General features: G+C 41.6%; 1 protein-coding gene and 1 long non-coding RNA gene across 11 annotated transcripts in view; one reads left to right on the top strand and one right to left on the bottom strand.

Moving 5' to 3' along the window:
- LOC134344344 (uncharacterized) overlaps positions 1-13,689 on the bottom strand; it is a 35,357-nt gene extending 21,668 nt beyond the window's left edge. The window contains exons 1-2 of the long non-coding RNA XR_010017420.1: positions 13,416-13,689; positions 7,693-8,058 (exon numbers count right to left, since the gene is read on the bottom strand). This is a non-coding gene — a long non-coding RNA (uncharacterized LOC134344344). The remainder of the gene's footprint in view (positions 1-7,692; positions 8,059-13,415) is intronic.
- cobl (cordon-bleu WH2 repeat protein) overlaps positions 1-22,321 on the top strand; it is a 294,795-nt gene that overhangs the window by 171,943 nt on the left and 100,531 nt on the right. The window lies entirely within an intron of this gene.

Here is a 22,321-nt window from a genome sequence, read left to right as displayed (position 1 = left end):
GTCAATGCTGACATTGGCCTATTTTGTCATGTGCCTCCAATTACCCTGAAACTACATCATTAACAATCAACTCCAACATCTTCCCAACCACTGAGGTCACTTGAATGGCCTATAATATATTATTGCCTAGCTTACCCTCATATTTTATCTCCCCCGCCCCATGGTTTTTTAGTTGCCTTCAGCTGGTTTTTAAAAATTTCCCAACCCTCTATCTTAACACTAATTTTTGCTCTGTTATATGCCCTCTCTTTAGCTTTTATTTTGGCTTTGGCTTTCTTTGTCAGCCATGGCTGCGTCATCCTACCTTTAGAATACTTCAGCTTCATTGAGATGTATCTATCCTGTGCCCTTAGAGTTGGCTAGAAACTCCAGCCATTACTGCTCTGCCATCATCCCTGGTAGTGTTCCTTTCCAATCAACTTAAGCTAGCCTCTCTCTCATGCCTCTGTAATTCCCTTTACTCCACTGTAGTACCAACAAACCTGATCTTAAATTCGCCCTCAAAATTGCAGGCTGAATTCTATCACATTCTGATCCCCATTTCCTAATGGTTCTATTACCTTATGCTCCCTCATCATATCCGGTTCACTACACAACACCCAGTCCAGAATTACTGATCCCCTACTGGGCTCAACCACAAGGTGCTCTGAAAGGCCAACTCAGAGGCATTCCACAAATTCTTTCTCTTGGGATCCAGCAACAACTTGATTTTACAAATCTACCCGCATGTTGAAATCCCTCATGACTAACATAACATTGTCTTTTAGACATGCAGTTTCTATCACCCTTTGTTGTTTGCAGACCACATTCCAGCTACTGTTTGAAGGCTTGTAAATAGCTCTCATCAGGGTCTCCTTACCTTTGCAGTTTTTTCACTCTACCCACAAGGACTCTACATCTTCCCATCTTATGTCACCCCTTTCTAAAGATTTGATTTCATTTTTTACCGGCAAAGCCACTCCAACTCCTCTGCCTACCCCAGTCCCTTTGATAGATTTTGTATCCTTGGATATTAAACTCCCAACTACAAATGTCTTTTAGCCATGATTTTGTGATACTCACAATGTCATAACTGCCAATCTCCCACTGTGCTACTGTGTGCATTCAAATATAACACTTCAGTCAGTATCTGTCACCATTTTTAGTTTTATCCCTCTGCAATTTTGTCTTATCATCTGCCTGTCCTCCCTGACAGTCTCACTATACACCTAATCTGTTTGTAAACCAACATCCCTACCCAGAGCCCTGTCACTCCTGTTCCCATCCCCTTGCCAGATGAGTTTAAAACCCTCTCTTACAGCTCTAGCAACCCTGCCCACAAGGATACTGGTCGCCCTTGGGTTCAGATTTAACCCATTCTTTTTGTAAAAGACTCCAGAAGAGATCCCAGTGATCCATAAATCTTAAACCCTGCCCCAGCACTAGTTCCTCAGCCATGCATTCATCTGCCAAATAATCCTATTCTTACCCTCACTGGCACATGGCACAGGCAGCAATCCAGAGATTGTTATCCTGGTAGTCCTGCTTTTCAGCTTTCTATGTAGCTCCCTTCTTTAGGACCTTCTCTCTTTTCATTCCTCTATCATTGGTACCAATATGTTCCAAGATGCCTGGCCACTCATGCTCCCTTTTAGAATGTTGGGGTCAATCCAAGACGTCCCTGACCCTGGTACCTGATCTGGGTCTCTCTATCACGTTCTCAGATTCTGTCATCTACTCCTCTAACTATGGAATCTCTTATCGCCACTACATTTCTCCTCTGCCCCCTTCCTTTCTGAGCCACAGTGCCAGAGATCTGGTCATTGTAGTTCCACCCTGGTGGGTTGTCATAGTCATAGTCATACTTTATTGATCCCGGGGGAAATTGGTTTTCGTTACAGTTGCACCATAAATAATAAATTGTAATATAACCATAAATAGTTAAATAGTAATATGTAAATTATGCCAGTAAATAATGAAGTAAGTCCAGGACCAGTCTATCGGCTCAGGGCGTCTGACCCTCCAAGGGAGGAGTTGTAAAGTTTGATGGCCACAGGCAGGAATGACTTCCTATGACGCTCTGTGCTGCATCTCGGAGGAATGAGTCTCTGGCTGAATGTACTCCTGTGCCCACCCAGTACATTATGTAGTGGATGGGAGACATTGACCAAGATGGCATGCAACTTAGACAGTATCCTCTTTTCAGACACCACCGTGAGAGAGTCCAGTTCTATCCCTACAACATCACTGGCCTTACGAATGAGTTTGTTGATTCTGTTGGTGTCTGCTACCCTCAGCCTGCTGCCCCAGCACACAACAGCAAACATGATAGCACTGGCCACCACAGACTCATAGAATATCCTCAGCATCGTCCGGCAGATGTTAAAGGACCTCAGTCTCCTCAGGAAATAGAGACGGCTCTGACCCTTCTTGTAGACAGCCTCAGTGTTCTTAGACCAGTCCAGTTTATTGTCAATTCGTATCCCCAGGTATTTGTAATCCTCCACCATGTCCACACTGACCCCCTGATGGAAACAGGGGTCACCAGTACCTTAGCTCTCCTCAGGTCTACCACCAGCTCCTTAGTCTTTTTCACATTAAGCTGCAGATAATTCTGCTCACACCCTGTGACAAAGTTTCCTACCGTAGCCCTGTACTCAGCTTCATCTCCCTTGCTGATGCATCCAACTATGGCAGAGTCATTAGAAAACTTCTGAAGATGACAAGACACTGTGCAATAGTTGAAGTCTGAGGTGTAAATGGTGAAGAGAAAGGGAGACAAGACAGTCCCCTGTGGAGCCCCAGTGCTGCTGATCACTCTGTTGGACACACAGTGTTGCAAGCACATGTACTGCGGTCTGCCAGTCAGGTAATCAAGAACCCATGATACCAGGGAAGCATTCACCTGCATCACTGTCAGCTTCTCCCCCAGCAGAGCAGGGCGGATGGTGTTGAACGCACTGGAGAAGTCAAAAAACATGACCCTCACAGTGCTCGCTGGTTTGTCCAGGTGGGCGTAGACACGGTTCAGCAGGTAGACGATGGCATCCTCAACTCCTAGTCGGGGCTGGTAGGCGAACTGGAGGGGATCTAAGTGTGGCCTGACCATAGGCCGGAGCAGCTCCAGAACAAGTCTCTCCAGGGTCTTCATGATGTGGGAGGTCAATGCCACCGGTCTGTAGTCATTGAGGCCGCTGGGGCGCGGCGTCTTCAGCACGGTATGAGGCAGGATGTCTTCCACAGCACAGGAACCCTCCGGAGCCTCAGGCTCAGGTTGAATACGTGGCAAAGTACTCCCCATAGCTGAGGGGCACAGGCTTTGAGCACCCTGGTACTGACACCATCCGGTCCTGCAGCCTTGCTTGGGTTGAGACGTTTCAGCTGTCTTCTCACCTGTTCAGCCGTGAAGCCCACCGTGGTGGTTTCGTGTGGGGAAGGGGTATAGTCATGAGAGCAGGGTGGGGGACTGTGAGGAGGGGTAGGAGGGGAGAGTGGAATATGTATTGTCCCTCCCCAACAGTATCCAACACATACACTTGATTTCAGTTCGTTCCTTTTTGTGATCATTTTGCTTCCATCCCTTCCCCATTCACCAGGCTGCTCAATATTGGTTGACGCACCATATTTCAATCTGGTAACTGACCATCACTCCTTTCTCACCCTCAGACTTCAATAGGATTGCATTTCTGAGCTCCCCACCATATGTAGTGGCTTAACTGAAACTTGATGCATGTGCCCCACTCTAAGCCATTTCATCATCCTGGTGCCTCCCATCTTTCCTAAGAATCACCTAGATTCTTCCATTTCTCTCTCAGCACTCACAGTTGCACGTTGAAGTTTGTGGAAAAATAAGGAATTAATTAAGTTAAATAAAAGTTTCCTATTGTAAGTGATGCATGATACCTCGTGCTTTGGATATGAAGGACTCCCTCCCCTCACACTGTGATATAACTATCAAGGGACTATAGGTTACAGCATTGAAAAACATCTTCCTGTTACAAAATACTTTTTAAGTCATAATCTAGTAACTTGCAAGCAGCATTCCTGTAAGCATGAATAGGCTTTCTGATATTTGGCATTAATAATAGAACAAGTAAAGCTATTGTTTAAGTCTTCCCTTGATGGAAAATATTGTTTTTACAGGATATTCGTCAGATGAAACATATTTCCTTCCTGGGTTGACATTTGTTTACAGTACGAGGGGTGATTGCTAAGTTCGTGGCCTAAGGTAGAATGAGTCACTTTCAGAAAACCTAGCACATTTATTTTTCAACATAGTCCCCTCCTACATTTACACACTTAGTCCAGCGGTCATGGAGCATACAGATCCTTTCTTTGTAGAAGTCAGCGTCTTGGACCTCCAGAAAGTGGTCCACAGCAGGGATGATTGATAAGTTTGTGGCCTAAGGCAGAAGGAAATGAGTTATACAGCTCTCGTTACATGCGCTTGCAGTTCAACTCTTTGAGTGATTATGCAGAAAGTTTGAAGTTAATAACTCATCTCCTTCTACCTTAGGCCACAAACTTATCAATCACCCCTCGTAACTTTGTATATAATTACACTTTAGTCGGTGATATCAACTCTCAAATAAAAGCTTCTGATCAGGTTTAGCAAGAGTATAAAGTATGACAGTGATATACAAGTATGGTTCACATATTTTAATGTCATGTTTTAGTTTTAAAAAATGGCAGAAAATTGATGGTCAGCATTTACAATTGTATTCCATTGAAGTCGTTTTTGTCTACACTTTGCTATACAATGAGGCTGTGTAAGAAGGTTTTTAAGATTCATGGTGGTAAAGGGTTGGAGAAAGGAGGGCATCATGTGGGCAGAACAAATGAGACAGTGCGTATCGAGGGAACTCAAAGCTAAATTGCATCTATTTTAATGCAAGAAATATAGCGAGGAAAATAAATGAGTTCATAGCTTTAATTAACAAGGGAGTCTATAATGTTACTGTTACTGAGGCCTGGTTAAAGGATGTGCAGGATGTGATCTTAACTAGCTGGGACAATGGTCTTGAGAAATGACAAATGGAACTTAATGCAGACAAATATGAGTTGTTGCACTTTGGAGTACAAATCAAGGTAAGACTAGAACAGTAAACAACAGGAATTCTGCAGATGCTGGAAATTCAAGCAACACACATCAAAGTTGCTGGTGAACGCAGCAGGCCAAGCAGCATCTGTAGGAAGAGGTGCAGTCGACGTTTCAGGCCGAGGGTCAAGGGTCTCGGCCTGAAACGTCGACTGCACCTCTTCCTACAGATGCTGCCTGGCCTGCTGCATTCACCAGCAACTTTGATGTGTGAGACTAGAACAGTGAATGCTAGCGCTCCGAGGTGGGTGATAGAACAAGGCAACCTGGGATACAGATCTGTCGTTCTTTTGAAGTGCTATCACAATTAGATAGGCCGTAGAGCTTTTAGCACGTTGGCCTTCATTTATCAAGGCACTGAGTACACGAGTCAGGACATTATGTTGAAGTTGGATAAGCTATTATTGAGGCCAAATTTAGAGCATTGTGTGCAGTTGTGGTCACCTACTTACAGGAAGGATAGCAATAAGCTTGAAAGTGCAGAGAAAATTAACAAGGATGTTGCCAGGACATAAAGACCTGAGTTGGATAGGGTAGCACTTTATTCCCTGGAGCGTAGGGGAATGAGGGTAGATTTTATAGAGGAATACTGAATTGTGAGGAGTATAGATAGGAGAATGCATACTGGTTTGTTTCCCTCAGACTGGTTGAGACTAGAACTAGTCATAGTCATAGTCATAGTCATATTTCATTGACCCCGGGGGAAATTGGTTTTCGTTACAGTTGCACCATAAATAATTAAATAGTAATAAAACCATAAATAGTTAAATAGTAATATGTAAATTATGCCAGGAAATAAGTCTAGGACCAGCCTATTGGCTCAGGGTGTCTGACCCCCCCAGGGAGGAGTTGTGAAGTTTGATGGCCACAGGCGGGAATGACTTCCTATGACGCTCTGTGTTGACAGGATTCATAGTGTAATACTTTGGGGGAATCTTCTTCACATGGGATGGTGTGAGTGTGGAACAAAGTGCTAGAGGAAGTAATAGATGTGGGTTCACCTGCAGTATTTAAGAGAAGTTTGGATATGAACATGAATGGGAGGGCTTTGAAGGGATATGGTCTGGGTGCAGGTAGATGGGACAAGGCAGAAAAATGGGTTGGCATAATCTAGATGGGCCAAAGAACTTGTTGCTCTGCTGTAATGCTCTGATTGGCAGTCATTAACCCAGACGATAGAATTTTCAGGCGAAGATCAAGGAGATGAAATTTAGAGGACATTTAAGAAGAACCTATTTCAACCAGAGAGTAGTGAGTGCTGAGAAAGGTGCAAACTGGTTGTCCTGGATGAGATTGGCTGAATGCTAAATAAATCTATGCCTTTTTGTTGCTGACGTATGTTAATAGCCATAGGTGAGAAAAACTGCAAAGAAGCCAGACTTAAATGGGAGGCATGCTGATTTCTCAGGAGAGGTTGGATAGGACCCCCTGAAAAGTAGGAATTATAGGATTTTTGTCATTCAGCTGATCTGCTACCTGCCGGATCTGCAAAGACAGAGAACGTGGGTGGAATTTCAGAGCCATTGATTTTCAGATGAAATATCAGAACGTGCCGGATGCACAACATTGTTAGCACTGAATTTTCTATGTTCAACAATCCCTTTGATTGCAAGTAAGCTTTTAGTACTTTAATTTGTGGATAGGACTCTAAAGGAATTTTGGTTTCCTCACAGAGGAAACATTTGCCAAGAAATTCAGTTAAATAGTATAAATTTTTAAAATACTCTTGGATTGAATTAAAGCTGATTTCTAAGTGTGATAGGTACTTCATAATTAATTAATCATTCCTGTGTTTTGCATATATTTCTAAAGCATATTAGTTAAGTCAATCCCAGTTGCATCTGCAATTCTTACATTGATTACAAAAGAAACAGCAGGTTATGCATAGGGAAGAATCTCCTCACATGAAGACAATGCCTCAGTTTTGTGATATTTGAAGGGACAGACTGGTATCTAAAACAAGCACAAAAACTGCCGGAGATTTATGGGATCTGAAGACTTACATTTTAAGATTTTCACAAGCTCATAACTAACTGTTTGTTGAGGGAGTCTGTTAGTATAGGTGTCATTAAAGTTAGCTGAGCTCTAATGATGGAACACATTTTTGTTTATTATGCAAGTAAAATTATCAATATTTTCAAACACGAGAAAGCCTGCTGGTCCTGGAAATCCAAAGCAACACACACAAAACACTGAAGGAACTCAGCAGGCTAGGCAGCATCTATGGAAAAGAATATCCAGTTGACGTTTCAGGCCAAGACCTTCTTCAGGACTGAGAAGCAAGGGGAGGATCAAAGGTTTCAATAGGTACATTTAGTGTCAGAGAAAAGTATACAATATACATCCTGAAATGCTTTTTCTTCGCAACCATCCACAAAAACAGAGGAGTGCCCCCAAAGAATGAATGACATTTAAATGTTAGAGCCCCAAAGTCCCCCCCAGCTCCCCTTTCACCCGTGCGTAAATGGCACCAAGCACGAACCTCCCTCCCCACACTGGCAAAAAAAAAAGCATCGGTGCCCACCACCAAGCACTCAAGCGTGAACAAAGCAACAACAAAGACACAGACTTGCAGTTACCCCAAAGACTACTTGTTCACCCACTACTCGACATACCACAGGTTATCTCTCTGTATAATAAGGGAGAAAGAGGTGTCTCCGTTTCAAACAAACAGACAACTTGCTGGTTTACGATGTTAAAAGTCCGTTGCGTCGCTTTTTCCGAGTTCTGTACCCAAAGATCTCAGGCTTCTGGGCACACAGCCAAAGATCTTCTAGCTGCCACGACACACCGGTCTGTCGGACATTGACCTTCAATCCACCTGTCTCCAGAGCCCCGATATCCTACGTCTCCAAAGGCGAGCCAAACTCTTAGGCCATGTCCTTGGCATGTCAGATAGTGGCCAGTCATGACAACTCAAGAGCGGGTCCCATTCCCGCAAAGTCAGCATGCAACTCCAGGTCAGGATCTTCAAAAGAACCCTGAAAGGGAAAAATAGAGATATTAAAGATGGCAATAGTGCTGTTTCCGAAGATGCAAGCAAAGGAGTCGCCGTTTAGCGCCATCTTGACCAAGCCCCGCCCTCTGAACTATGCCAGAATACCGAAACGTTGACTATTTATTCTCTTCCATAGATGCTGAGTTTCTCCAGAGTTCTGTGTGTGCTGTTATCAATGTTTTCTCTGAGAATGTTCCAGTACTGTTTAAGGATCCACTTCTATTCTCCTGATATCAGTCAATATTGGAGAATTGGATTCAAAGTAGAAGGTTCTGAAATCATTCTGCAGGTCAAACAGCACCCTGAGGGAGAGAACTAAAACCATTTGATGAGTAATGAAAAAACATGAAAGCATGTAGATGAGTGAGGAACAATGAATAACAGAGGGGATGTCTGTTTATAGGTGCAGAACATGGTTATTAAATCAACAACTACATGACAAAAGGTAGTTAGAGACAGAAGGTTGAAAAAGAAACCTCAAACAGAAAGACATGGCCACATCTGTTGTCAAAAATGAAAGGGGTGGTTACTTGAAATTGTTAAATTTCATATTGGTTCCTGAGTGCTGCATTGTGCTGTGGAAAGAGATGAAGTGCTGTTCCCGAAACTTCTCTAAGGAATTAGAGTCCAAAGTCGAAGAGGGAGGGAGAGTTGAAGTGACGGGTGACTGAAACTCAGAATTACTCATGTGCATTCACGAGCTTTGCTCAGATTAACTGAACAAAGCCTGTGAGTTCGGTACTTGTTCCTGTGCATGTTCTAAATAGTTCACCCAAAGGTCTGTGAAGCTTGCTGGAATATTGCCAGAATTACTACCATTTTCTCCTCGCTGAAAATCAACACAGATGTACCTCAAGGATATGTGCTTAACTCGCTTCTCTACTCTCTAAACACATGACTATGTGACTAGGCACTGCTCAAGTGTCATTTATAAATTCGTCGATGACATCACTGGTGTTAGCAGAATCTCAGATGGCAACGAGGAAGTGTACAGGAGTGAGATAGATTGCCTGGCAATAACAATGTCGCACTCACTCAACATCACCAAGACTAAGGAATTGATTGTAGACCTCAGGAAAGGGAAGCCAGGAGAACACATGCCAGTCTTCATTGAGGAGTCAGCAATGGAAAGGGTGAGGAGCTTCAAGCTCCGGAATGTCAACATCTCAGGATCTATCTTTGGCCCAACACATTGATGCAATCATGAAGAAGGCTCTACTACGTTAGGAGTTTGAGGAGATGTAGTATGCCACCAAAGACTCTTGCAATTTTTTACAGATGCACGGTGGAGAGCATTGGAATTGGCTGCATCACAGCCTAATTAGAAGACTCCAGTATGCCAGATCGTGAGGCTTCAGATGAGTGTAGACTCAGCCAGCTCCATTACGAGCAAAACCCTTTCTGCTGTCAAGGATATCATCCAAATACAGTGCCTCAATAAGGCAGCATCTGTCCTTAAAGACCCTCACCGTCCGGAATGTACCCTCTTTATGACACCATTGGGAAGGAGGTATAGGAGCCAGAAGACCCACACTCAATGTTTTAAAAAAAACTTCTTCCTCCACTGCCATCAGAATATTGGTCTCATTATTTATCTTTTGTGCTGTTTATTTACTTTTAATGGTAATTTTTATATCTTGCACTGGCACAAAACAACAAATTTCACAACATATGTTACTGATAATAACCTTGATTCTGATTTTTCCATGCAAGTCTTATGATGTTTCAATTTCCCTTGAGAATGTGGAAATAATGAACTTGCTGGTAGCTATACTGGCTCTATTCAAGATAAATCCAGTTCTGTCATCCTTTTCTTAAATCCCTTCCTTTCAGATTAAATTGTTAAAAATGTACTGCTCTTAATCTGCTCAGTATCAACTGTATTTCTTGGCTGAAGCTGTTTATTGGCATAGGGCTACTTCACTGTAAGCCTTTTAAACAGAGGGATAGATGAAGCAGTTGCAGTCAACTTTGGATTTGGCTGCTGATCAATCTGTAGCAATAGATAATCTAAGTATGGATGCACACTCTTAATTCTCTGACTTCTTTCACCATGCTTTGAATTAAGCCATTCAGCTTGGTATAATAAAAAAATGATTTTGGGTGGATTTAGACTGTTTTTCATTTCTTGGTTGTAGATTCAAAGGACAATGAAACTCTGTCTCCTAATATTTTGGAAAGAATGTGGAAAATTTGATTACTTCTCTGTTGGCATTGAACCTGCATTTAGTGTTGCATGTTTTCCTAAGTGGAAGATGTGTTTTATTTGTACCTTCTCCAAATATCAGAGGTTCATCTTGAGCAATAGTTCAATTACAAAACGAAGCCTCTACAAGTTTTCTTAAGTTCAGTTTTGTTCAATGAGCATCTTAATTTACTCCATACACTTCTGAATTAAACATTGATAACCAAGTGATTACCAGGTAAATATAAATGGTGCACTTGTACTCCCAGCACACTCTGTTCTACAACACTCATCATTGCCCTGGAATCTACTATGGAGGTCCTGCCCTAGTTTGACTCTCCCAATTGATTTCTACTTGGGGAAAAAGTGATACAGGATAAAGAAACACACATAAAAATTGCTGGTGAATGCAGCAGGCCAGGAGGCATTATTGGAAGAGGTACAGTCGACGTTTCGGGCCGAGACACTTCGTCAGGACTAACTGAAAGAAGAGATAGTAAGAGATTTGAAAGTAGGAGGGGGAGGGGGAGATCCGAAATGATAGGAGAAGACAGGAGGGGGAGGGATGAAGCTAAAAGCTGGAAAATTGATTGGCAAAAAGGATATGAGAGGATCATGGAACAGGAGGCCTAGGGAGAAAGAAAGGGGGGCAGGGAAGCCCAGAGGAAGAGTAAGGGCATGTGTAGCACTTGTTCTGCTTGCAAGGATAAGTGTCGAGAGGGAGATCGGTGGGGAGGGATGGGGGAGGGGGGACGAATGGACAAGGGAGTCGCATAGGGAGCGATCCCTGTGGAAAGCAGAGGTGGGGGGGAGGGAAAGATGTGCTTAGTGGTGGGTCGATGCCCTTACACTTCCTCCCTCACCACCATTCAGGGCCCCAGACAGTCCTTCCAGGTGAGGCGACACTTCACCTGTGAGTCGGCTGGGGTGATATACTGCGTCCGGTGCTCCCGATGCGGCCTTCTATATATTGGCAAGATCCGACGCAGGCTGGGAGACCATTTCGTTGAACACCTACGCTCTGTCCGCCAGAGAAAGCAGGATCTCCCAGTGGCACACATTTTAATTCCACATCCCATTCTCATTCTGACATGTCTATCCATGGCCTCCGCTACTGTAAAGATGAAGCCACACTCAGGTTGGAGGAACAAGACCTTATATTCCGTCTGGGTAGCCTCCAACCTGATGGCATGAACATTGACTTCTCCAACTTCCGTTAATGCCCCACCTCCCCTTCATACCCCATCTGTTATTTATTTATTATTATTTTTTTCTCTCTCTTTTCCTTCCTCTGTCCCTCTCACTATACTCCTTGCCCATCCCCTGGGCTTCCCCCCTCCCCCTCTCTTTCTCCCTAGGCCTCTCGCCCGTGATCCTCTCATATAACTTTCCAGCTCTTGGCTTCATCCCTCCCCCTCCTGTCTTCTCCTATCATATTGGATCTCCCCCTCCCTCTCCCACTTTCAAATCTCTTACTAGCTCTTCTTTCAGTTAGTCCTGACGAAGGGTTTCGACCTGAAACGTCGACTCTACCGCTTCCAAAAGATGCTGCCTGGCCTGCTGCGTTCACCTGCAACTTTTATGTGTGTTGCTTGAAATTCCAGCATCTGCAGATTTCCTCGTGTGTACAGGATAAAGAAACTGTCTTGGATACATCACACAGATTCCACTCCATCCAGGTCCTTTGTTCTCTGGATGGATTGGTCGATGGTTGGAAGATTTATATATCCCACCAGCACTACACTACTATTGTCACAACTATATTCAATTTCTCTACACATCTGCTTCTCAGGTTCCCACTGGGGTGTATAATACAGCCTTCCCAAAGGGGTCATCCCCTTCTTATTTCTAATTTCTACCAAAATCGCTTGTTAGATCATACTTCAAGAAGATCCTCCTTATGCATTACTGCTACATCTTATCAAAAAGGCAACACTTCCTTCACCAAAAGCATCAGTATCCTAGTACATTGAGCTGCCAGTCTTGCCCGTCTCTCAGCCAAGTTTCTGTTATAGCCACATAACCCAGCGCCTGGAGGCAATCTATGCCCTCATTACATCTGTCTTACCTGTAAACTACGTGCATTGAAATAGACGCATTTTAAAGCAATGGCCCTATTTGCCCCTTTACTGTAAATGTGGCTATCCTGATTGCTGGGCTTACAGTTATGTACCCCTGAACTTCTCACTAACAACTCTCTGGAGTCCAATGCCACACCAATCTTGTTTAACCCTTGACTGATGGCAAAAACAAATGTTCCTGCTCGGTTATTGGTCCCTCTCTGTGCAACCCATCCTAGTTTTGAAGAGTTATTTTATATGGTATTTCTTGATGTAATAAGCATGATAGCATTTCATATTCTAAAAGTTTCCAATTGTTTTAGCTGTTGATATTTATTTAGTTAATATTTATAAAATAATTATACACGCCATGCATATTTTAATTCTTGGTTCCTATATGGAACACTTTTGAGTATGTATGCAATAAGTTAACTCAGATTTATTTTTGATATGTGCAGTCAAGATGATTGCATTGTATTCTGCATAACAGAAGAAGTGTATTCATCAGCCAAAATCAACATCCTTAGACCATTACGGTCCAAGTGTTCTAATACATGTGAAAAAGTTTGGTGTTACAGTACAACTTCCTCAGTGGAAATGTCTGTTAACAATGGGATCCAATGCAGGGAGGAAATCACAGCTATTTTCAACATTTAAATGACAATCTTTCTTTTTCAAAGTTTCCTGTCTTCTAAAACAAAGCTGCAGTATTTTCAGTTGACTTTATTCCATCATACTTGTACCATTACTGTCATGCTTACTGGTATAATTACATTTATCTTTTTTATTGGGTACTTTGTTTTATTGGTGCATTATTTGTCCTTGCTAAATTTAATTAACCTAAGAATAAATAACCATATCAATATATATTCATATTATAAACAAGTTCTAAAGAAATTTGCACTTTTTCACAGTTTATATGGGATGTGCATGTCTTACCCTTTACTAAACTGTCAACAGTCATTTCCAAAACAAGCTTTCCCGATGTTTTCCCTTCTCTACTAATTCACGATAGTTGCAATCCCTTTATTGTTGTCTGAAAAACAAGAATATTGGAATACAGTGTGAGCTACGACACAGAGTTATGATACTTACTTTTGTAATGAATCATCTCGGAGTCTGTGAAGCTTATAAAACATTCCAGACAAACTGGGGTATATATTTGGAGATGTTTCAGAATGCTCAAATACATGGACCCTAACTAGTTTTGCTAGTTTCAGGACAAACCAGGTGATTAATCGTCTGTGTTGATCATTCATATATTAACCAACTAAAACGTTAGTAGCAGTGTTAATTTATCTAAGTATGTTTATCTGTGGAGCAAATGCTGTTTCCACGTAAAGAGTACAATGGCTACTCTTAGGCTTGAAGATAATAGGGTAATCAATATTTAACTAAAGTTGGAGCAGTTGGCCAATAACTTTCTAGAGCAATAAATACACTGTAAAGCAGTAACAATAGTACATTGTTACTGCTCTATAAAGTAAGATGGTGTATATGCAATAAACATGTTTATTGCTGGGAATTTAAAATAAAACTTGAAAAGTTTGCACCTTGTTCATCAGAAAGCAGAGAAATAATTGTTTAGAGTAACTATCTTCACATCTCTTGATAAATACATTGAAATGGAATCAGGTCAAGGAGTAGACTTTAATCAAGTAATTGACATAAAGCGATGGAAAAAATAAGGCCCAAAATTGCTTAACAAATGAATTCTGTGAACACTAACAAAATAGAAATGATGCCATATTGGTGTGGTTGACTATGAAGGGAAAATAAAATATATAAGGATATAACCAATGTTTAGTTATAAAGAGCATGAAGAGCTGAAGTATAACACTGCTTTTTAACCTTAAGAGTGTCTACCATCTTTCTGAGCATTGCAACAAATCCTAAAAACTCCCAGAAATGACAAAAACCTCAGTGAACACCAGGCTCTGAGCTGACTCACTTAAAGTACCGGCAAAGGGACATTAATATGATCTCTGGCTCCACTGGCAGTTGGGAGTGTTGTTTAAGAAGTCAGTAGCGTAGCTCCAACCCAGTCCTGAAAATTGTAAGTATGAGCAGCTACATTTAAATAGAAATCAGTGCTTCGGTAAGATTTTCCAAGGTAAAGTTCAAAAGTTTGCCAGGAACTTTGCCGGAGGATAGAAGATTAGAAAGATCCGAAAGAAACATTAAGACAGCGATAGAAGATTATAAATACAAGAAATTCTGCAGGTGCCGGAAATCCAAAGCAACACACACACAAGATGCTAGAGGAGCTCCAGCGGGTTGGGCAGCATCTGTGGAAGTGAACAAACAGTCCATGTTTTGGGCCGAGACCCTTTTTCAGGACTGAAAAGGAAGGGTGAAGAGACCAGAATAAAAAGGTGGGGGGAGGGGAAAAGGATAGCTAGAAGGTGAGAGGGGAAACCAAATGTGTGTTAAAGCTGGCTGGAAAGGAAGGAATTGATAGGAGGGGAGAGTGGACCATAGGAGAAAGAGAAGGAATTGATAGGAGGGGAGAGTGGACCATAGGAGAAAGGGAAGGAGGAGGGGCACCAGGGGAAGGTGATACGCAGGTGAGAAGAGGTAAGAGGCCAGAGTGGGGAATAGAAGATTTTTCTGAAGGAGAAGTCGATATTCATGCCATCAGGTTGGAGGCTACCCAGACAGAATATAAGGTGGTGCTGCTCCTCCACCCTAAGTGTGGCCTGCTTGTGGCGCAAGAGGAGGCCATGGGCCAACATGTCAGAATGGGAATGGGAATTAAAATATTTGGCCACCAGGAAGTTCCGCTTTTGGAAGATAGAGCAGAGGTGTTCGGCAAAGCAGTCCCCCAGTTTACAACGGGTCTCACCAGTGCAGAGGAGGCCACATTGGGAGCACCAGGTACAATGGAAGACCCCAGAAGATTTACAAATGGAGTGCTGCCTCACCTGGAAGAACCTTTTGGGGCCGTAAACCGAGTTGAGGGAGGAGGTGAATGGGCAGATGTAGCACTATGGCTGCTTGCAGGGATAAGTGCCAGGAGGGATGAATAGACAAGGGAATTACAGAGGGAGTAATTGCTTGGGAAAGCAGAGAGTTGAGGGGAGGTAAAGATGTAATTGGTGGTAGGGTCCCTTTGGAGATGGTGGAAGTTGCAGAAAATAATATGTTGGATGAAGAGGCTCATGGGGTGGTAGGTAAGGACAGAGGAACTCTATCACTGTTAAAGCAAGTGAAAAGATGGGGTGAGGGCGGTGTTTGGAAAATGGAGGAAATGCAGGTGAGGGTAGCATCAATGGTGGAGGAAGAGAAATCCCTTTCATTGAAGAAGAAGGACATCTTTGATGTCCAGGAAAGGAAAGCCTTACCCTGGGAGCAGATGGGACAGAGTCGAAGAAACTGAGAAAAGAGAATAGCATTTTTACAGGAGACAGGGTGTGAAGAGGTATCGTCGAGATAGCCGTTGGAAGATTATTTATGTTGGACATGAGGGTTAGGAATGAGGAATAGAAGAAAACTGATTCCAGGCAGAAGAATATAAATCAAAAATAAAGAATCTGAATAAGAAGCATAATGAAAACAAAGGACAAGCCTGACTGAAAACAGAAGAAAAGAAGTGATTTAATAATGGAAAGCAGATGCAGAGTTTTGAGGCTAGACATCGAGACTTCATCCCCCACCCTGCAGATGCTGCTCGACCCACTGAGGTTCTAAAAAGATTGTATGTCACTCCAGATTCCAGCACCTGCAATCCTTTGGGTCTCCAGAATACAAGATGGTCATAACACAATGTGAAGAATTGCCAGAAAGGTAAAAAAGGTCTGAATGTTACTTCTGTAAATGCAGAGAAAATGTGAATAGTGCAAAATATGGGAATAGAAAACGTGAAAGGCAGGAATTGTGAAATATGGAGAGAGGTAGAAAGGATCTAGCAGAAAGTTAAGACTTACCTGTAGATCTGTTCTAGTAACAACTTTATTATTAAAGTTAACCTGACAGCTCCGAGATTACCTGATTTCTTCCTCTTTACAGGTTGTGGCCTGACATTTTAAAAAATTTTGCAATGTAAAGATCCAACTCTTGAATCTTAAGAATACTAAGATTTGTATTATCCTCATTTTCATTCACCTTTCTTTTAATACCCGGGTAGAAGCCATCAGGTCCTTAAGATTTATCAACCTAAGTCTCATTACGTTTTCATTATCTTTATTCACATATTAAATTCAGTGAAAGAAAGAATAAAATACGTATCATATAGTCATAGAGTCCTAAAATATGGTGTCAGACTCTTCCATCCAATTTACCAATGCCAACCAAGCTGCCTACCTGAATCCTATTTGCCTGCAGGTGACCCATTTCTCTCTAAATATTTCCTATTCATGTACCTGTTTAAATGTATTTTAAGCATTGAATTGTGCCTGACTCACTTCCTCTGGCAGCTCATTCTGTATACCCCCCACCCTCTGTGTAGAAAAAATTGGCCCTCATACATCTTTCCCCTCTCAGCATAAATGAATGCCCACCAGTTTTAGACTTCTCTGCTCTAGCAAGGAAACTGTGACTGTTGTAATTCTGTTAGATAGTTTGATTTGGATACAATGTACCTATAGGAGCAGGAGTGGGCGACTCTTGAGTTGGTCCCACCATTCCATCAGATCAGATTGATCTGATTATACCACCAACTTTGCATTGCCAGCAGTAGTCTTTTATACCCTTGCTTTTTCAAGGATCTATTAAAATGCCCTTTGAGGAAGAGGATTGCAAAGATTCACAATCCTATGAGAAAGAAAAAATCACTTCATCTCTGAACAAAAGAGTGAGCCCTCATGTTTAAGTGATAGTCTTTCATTTTAGAGTGTATCACAAGGGAAAGCATCTCTGCGCAGCCACCGTAACACAACTCCTTAGGATTGTTAATGTATCACTCAAGTCCCTTCTCGTTGTTCAAAACTCTTGACCTAAACTGTTCAACTTTTTCCTATAAGACGACTGGTCCATTGCAGAAAATCTAGTAGGATTTATCTGAACTGCTTCCAAGGTATTGGCCAACTCCTTAAATAAATATGAAACTGAAACATTACCTCCACATGTCCTCTTTCTTTGGTTGACGTCTGGTGGGAGTCTGTTAGAAGTCGGATAGAAATATGTGAGGTCAGCTTATCTCTGCTGAAAATACGGGAGGTGAAGAGACTTTTCAAGATCCATGTTAAAAGTACTCTGCAACTTCTATCAACATAGATGAAAATAGTAGGACAGTCAGGAATTATTTATCATTTCAGTTTGCAGTAATGAATGTCATTAGACTTAATCCTTGATTTCTGTACTTTTCTGGCTACGATCAATGTGGTCATTTGTTTTTTTTCATTTCCAAGATTTTGGCTATAGACTGCCTTTGGTCTATTCTTAACTATGCTTCATCAAATCACCCATTCTTTATGCCGTGACACATGAGGTATTCATTTGATTGCCCTGTTAATATCGTTGGAAGGAGATGTAAGTTAAAGTTCTTTACAAAGGCACATTTCATATTTTTGTATTTTTTTACAAAATCATTAAAGAGTTTCTCTCTATTCTGTGGTTAAAAACCAGAACCATCAGAAATAGGTCATGCAGTAAGCTTATGAAGACTGTAATTGACTTATGCTTTGTAAAGATTCATTTGGGGATGAAAATTCTCCTGATTCAGAACCACTAATTAATCAAAGTCCTGAAAATACAGAATAATGATCAATTTTGTGAAAAGTACTGAAAAGCAGGAGCATAAATAATTGAGGTATTCCAGTTGATCTGTTAAATTGAAGTTGCACTTTTAAACATTAGTAGCAGAATGACTTGAATAGATTGTTAAGGAATAAAGGAACCAGTAAGCCATGACAAATGACTTCAAGTCCTATTGTTTTGATATACAAGTGTGCAAATGAAAGATGTATTATTCTGTTGGATTTTGGCTTCCCGCTTATTTGGCAAGAGAATAGTTTGTCCACAAAACAAAAATTATGTGTTTTCTTTTGAAATATAGACCAAGGAGCAATTTTATCAATCTTGTTTGAACATATAAATGGTGCCATCCTAATTGATGTAACAGTGTCCTGAACAAATCGCACAGAATTCTATTCAACATGACTATCATTAGAGTTATTTTAAAGTTAGAAATTCCAGAATGAGCATTACTAAAATGTTTTAAGCAGTTATTTATAAAATATGAAACATTAGTAATAAGTTTTCAAAATTGTGCAGTATCTTCACATGTACCAGAATAGCATTTCTTCCTTGGCTGTCTTGTTGTCTGGATAGAGTACCTTTTTGAGAATGTTGCATTTGAAGGAATGTTCAGATGGACCAGGACAATCACAAAATAATTCTTGGAAAGGGAATTAAAACAACCTATTATGTTATTTGTGCAACCCTCTCACCAGGGCTTGTAAGCAATATACACCTAGGGTGGGTATGAATTGGGGTTCAACCAACCAGGAAAGTTGGGATGTTCCAATTAAGGAACATTAATTATAATGAATGCTGTGTAAATACTGCTACATACACAGTTATCGTACACCAGAATAAAATTACAAAGAAAGTATATTTACCAAATTTTCAACTTTAACAAATAGTTACAAAAAAAAAGGAAAAAGCCCATTATAGGTAAACCAGTCCAATGTGCACATCAACATTGGAGCTCATTTCTGAAGTAGTCGGGAGCATCACTTTACTCACATGCTGAACCCACGTTCTGCTTGAAAGACACCAACCACAATTCAAGCTTCCATTGAAGACCATCTCAAATGAACTGGCTAACTCATGAGTATTGGCATTTCCTCCTTAGAGCCACTCATCTATAGAATGTACTTTTTACAAGGGGATCTCTCCTTCAAATGGCATTCTGCAGCATCTTCTCTTGAGCCCCGCGCTGCAGCCCTTGCAAAAAGACCCCTAACCAGACCACCGCCCTTCAGAAATCTGATCCCTCCCCACTCTCTGGAATTTTCCATCACATCCTACTGAGCAGAAAGTTACAGCACATGATAAGATAACCCCAAATGCTGACGCAATGTTCTTGAATTGGAAAACATTGCTCCTTGTCTTTAGCTGAGGCCAAAATCACCCTTACTAACGGGACACACTGCTTTTGCAGCAAACTGTTAAAATAAAAATACCTCACAGCATAGTAGTAAAGATCTTAAATAGGGCAATACATTTTTATAAATATTTATTGAAGCATAGCTGATTTTGATATTGAGTAGTCACTTATTAAAATTTGATGAGTGCTGATATGGACAGGATTTTTTGCATCATGTTCAGCCAATTCGTTTTTTATCCGATAAGGACAGAGTATTGTGACAGCCCTGAAGTTCAATCAAACATTGATTATCTTGGGGCGCATGTGCAGAGAGGTAAACTGAATGTGCCTGCTTTTCTCTCTTTTCTGTGGCGAATGATTTAAGACATCGGCTGAGATCATTCATCCTCCATCTCACCTCACTTTCCCAGTGAGCAGTTGAACAATAACACTTGCCTTTGTTTCCCCTTGGAATATGATTGCCATGTGGAGCTGATTACTGCTTCCTGAACCTGCACCCTGTTGATCACACACTTCCAATAGCTTGTACCATTGGGAGGAGTTTCCCAGATATTTTATCAGCAAGCAGCAATCCAGGCTTCACTGAGCTTTCTCAGTGCAACTGGACTGCTGAAATGCAGGAGGTTTCTGGCTGAGTGAGACACTGGGAAGGAACAAGGTCACTGGCACAATTAGTCCAGTGTATGAGTAAGTTGTGTTTTCGTTATGATTCCTTTATTCCCTGCTTAGAACTGGACAATAAAGATCATGCAATTACCAGCACAGAGCCTTGCCCACCAGCTGTGTACATCAGACTATTGCAAGTGCATTGCTCATGAATTTCCCTTTATGAAATTTAACATTCATAGAAATTGGGCAAGACTTCCTGCTAGAGTCACACATTCAGAAAAAAAGTTCAACAAATGCTCAAGCTAAGAAAGTACAAATATTAGAATTTGTAGTTCCTGTTGAATCTGCACGAATGCATATAAATTAAAAGCATGCACACGAAGGTGAGGTTAACTGGTATATTCACTTGGCAAGGAGAGAAAACAAATCAATGTGCATGGGTAACTTATTAGTCAATAAGTAGTGTTAGGGGAGTCACTGCGCTAAAAGAAGTAGATTCGTACACAAAAACTTCCTCCCCCTTTAGATTAATGTAACATAAAGCTGTATGTGTAATAAATACTCAAAACTGTATATGTAACAAAATATTCAATTTCCTTTAAATGAACCATATTCAAATAAACATGCTTTCACAATAACAGTCCACAACTAACTTCATGATACTAAAGATTTTGGTTGGCGCTGTTTACTTCAGGATAGTGTCTTTGGGCCTGTTGAGTGGCATCAGGTTTGGCAGGTGTCTTGTCAAAGACAGCTTTCTCTGTTGCAGGTGTCACGTTACTGTTGGTGGCATGATCATCACTGAGAGATAAGTCCGGTTGATGCAATGTGTCCATCTTGTTTGATGCAATTCACTCAGGTGTGTTTTTCAATTGAGCATCCAATATCTGCTCTACATGATGTCTCCATGTATGATCTGCAACATCCACTGTGTACCTCAGTGGTCCGATTCGTGTAGCTATCCTACTGGGTGACCACTTGTCTTCTTGGTAATCACACACTTGGACTTCCTGTCCATCCTCCAAGTTCCTTGCTGATTAACTTGGCAACTGGCTGAATTGTTTATTCTGCACCTCCCTCCGTAGATCTGGTTTCAGGAGGTCTGTGCGAGATCTCAGATACCTGCTCATGAGCGGCATTGCAGGCGTTTGATTTGTCCTCGCATGAACAGAGTTCTGATACAGAAAAAGGAAGTTGTAGGGAGGTGTCCTCCTTGTCCATTCTTGAAGGTTTGGGCAAGCCTTTTGGCTAATCCATTCATTGCTGGATGGTGAGGAGCTGACTTGAAATGTTTGATGCCGTTTTTCTTCATGAATAGTTTGAACACTCTGATGTGTATTGTGGTCCGTTGTAATTCACAATTTGTTCTGGTAAGCCATTCCTGGAGACGATTGTCCTCAGAGCGGAAACAGTCTTTACTGATGTGGTTGATTTCATTGGTATGACCTCAGACCACTTCAATTGAGTATCCACAGCAATCAGAAACATGGAGTCCATGAATGGCCAAGCAAAGTCATTGCACACCCTTTTCCATGGTGAAGATAGCTACTCCCACAGGTGTAACGGTGCCTATGGAGGTGCATTTTGAACTTTATATCATCCTGAACAGCTTTTGGTCTAATCTTCAATCTGTCTATCTATTCCCGGGCACCATACATAGCTCCAGGTGAGACTCTTCATCTTGACTGTACCCAGGTGTCCTTCATGCAGATTTTCAATCACTCTGGTGTCCAGTTTAGTGAACCAAAACATGAGATCCACACATCAGCATTCTTTGACATACAGACTGCTGGTCTCATCTCACTGAGAACTCTGGAAACATAAGATTACCATGAACTGGCCATCCTTGCATGGTGATGTCATAGACTTTGACAATGTCGGGTCATTCCTTCTTTCTCTTTGTATTCCGAATTTGTTACCAACAAGTGGTCCACCAATGTGGTGTGGAACACCTGAGCTGGTCACAGAATGGAGACTTTTCTTCTTCTTTTGTCAATAGTGGAAGGAGTGACAAGCTGTCAGCATTCCTGTGTTGTTTGGTACCTTTGAACTCTATGTCATAAGAATGGGCTCCTAGGAAAAGTGGCTGACGTTGCAACCAGGTAGCAGACACCACTGTGATTCCCTTCCTAGGTTTGAAAATGGACACAAGGAGCTAGTGGTCTGTCATTGCAGCAAACGTTTGTCCATAGAGGTAGTGGTGGAATTTTTTTATTCCCCATATTAGACTAAGGGCCTCTTGGTCAATCTGTGTGTAGTTGCATTCTGCATTTGTCAGTGATTTTGATGCAAATGCAATCAGATACTCAGATCCACCGTTTATAATGTGTGACAAATGCAT

This window comes from Mobula hypostoma, chromosome 3 (genome assembly GCF_963921235.1).
Source record: "Mobula hypostoma chromosome 3, sMobHyp1.1, whole genome shotgun sequence".
Lineage (NCBI taxonomy): Eukaryota > Metazoa > Chordata > Chondrichthyes > Myliobatiformes > Myliobatidae > Mobula > Mobula hypostoma.
Note: the sequence above shows the minus strand (reverse complement) of the source record. Positions and strands in the feature narration are given on the sequence as shown.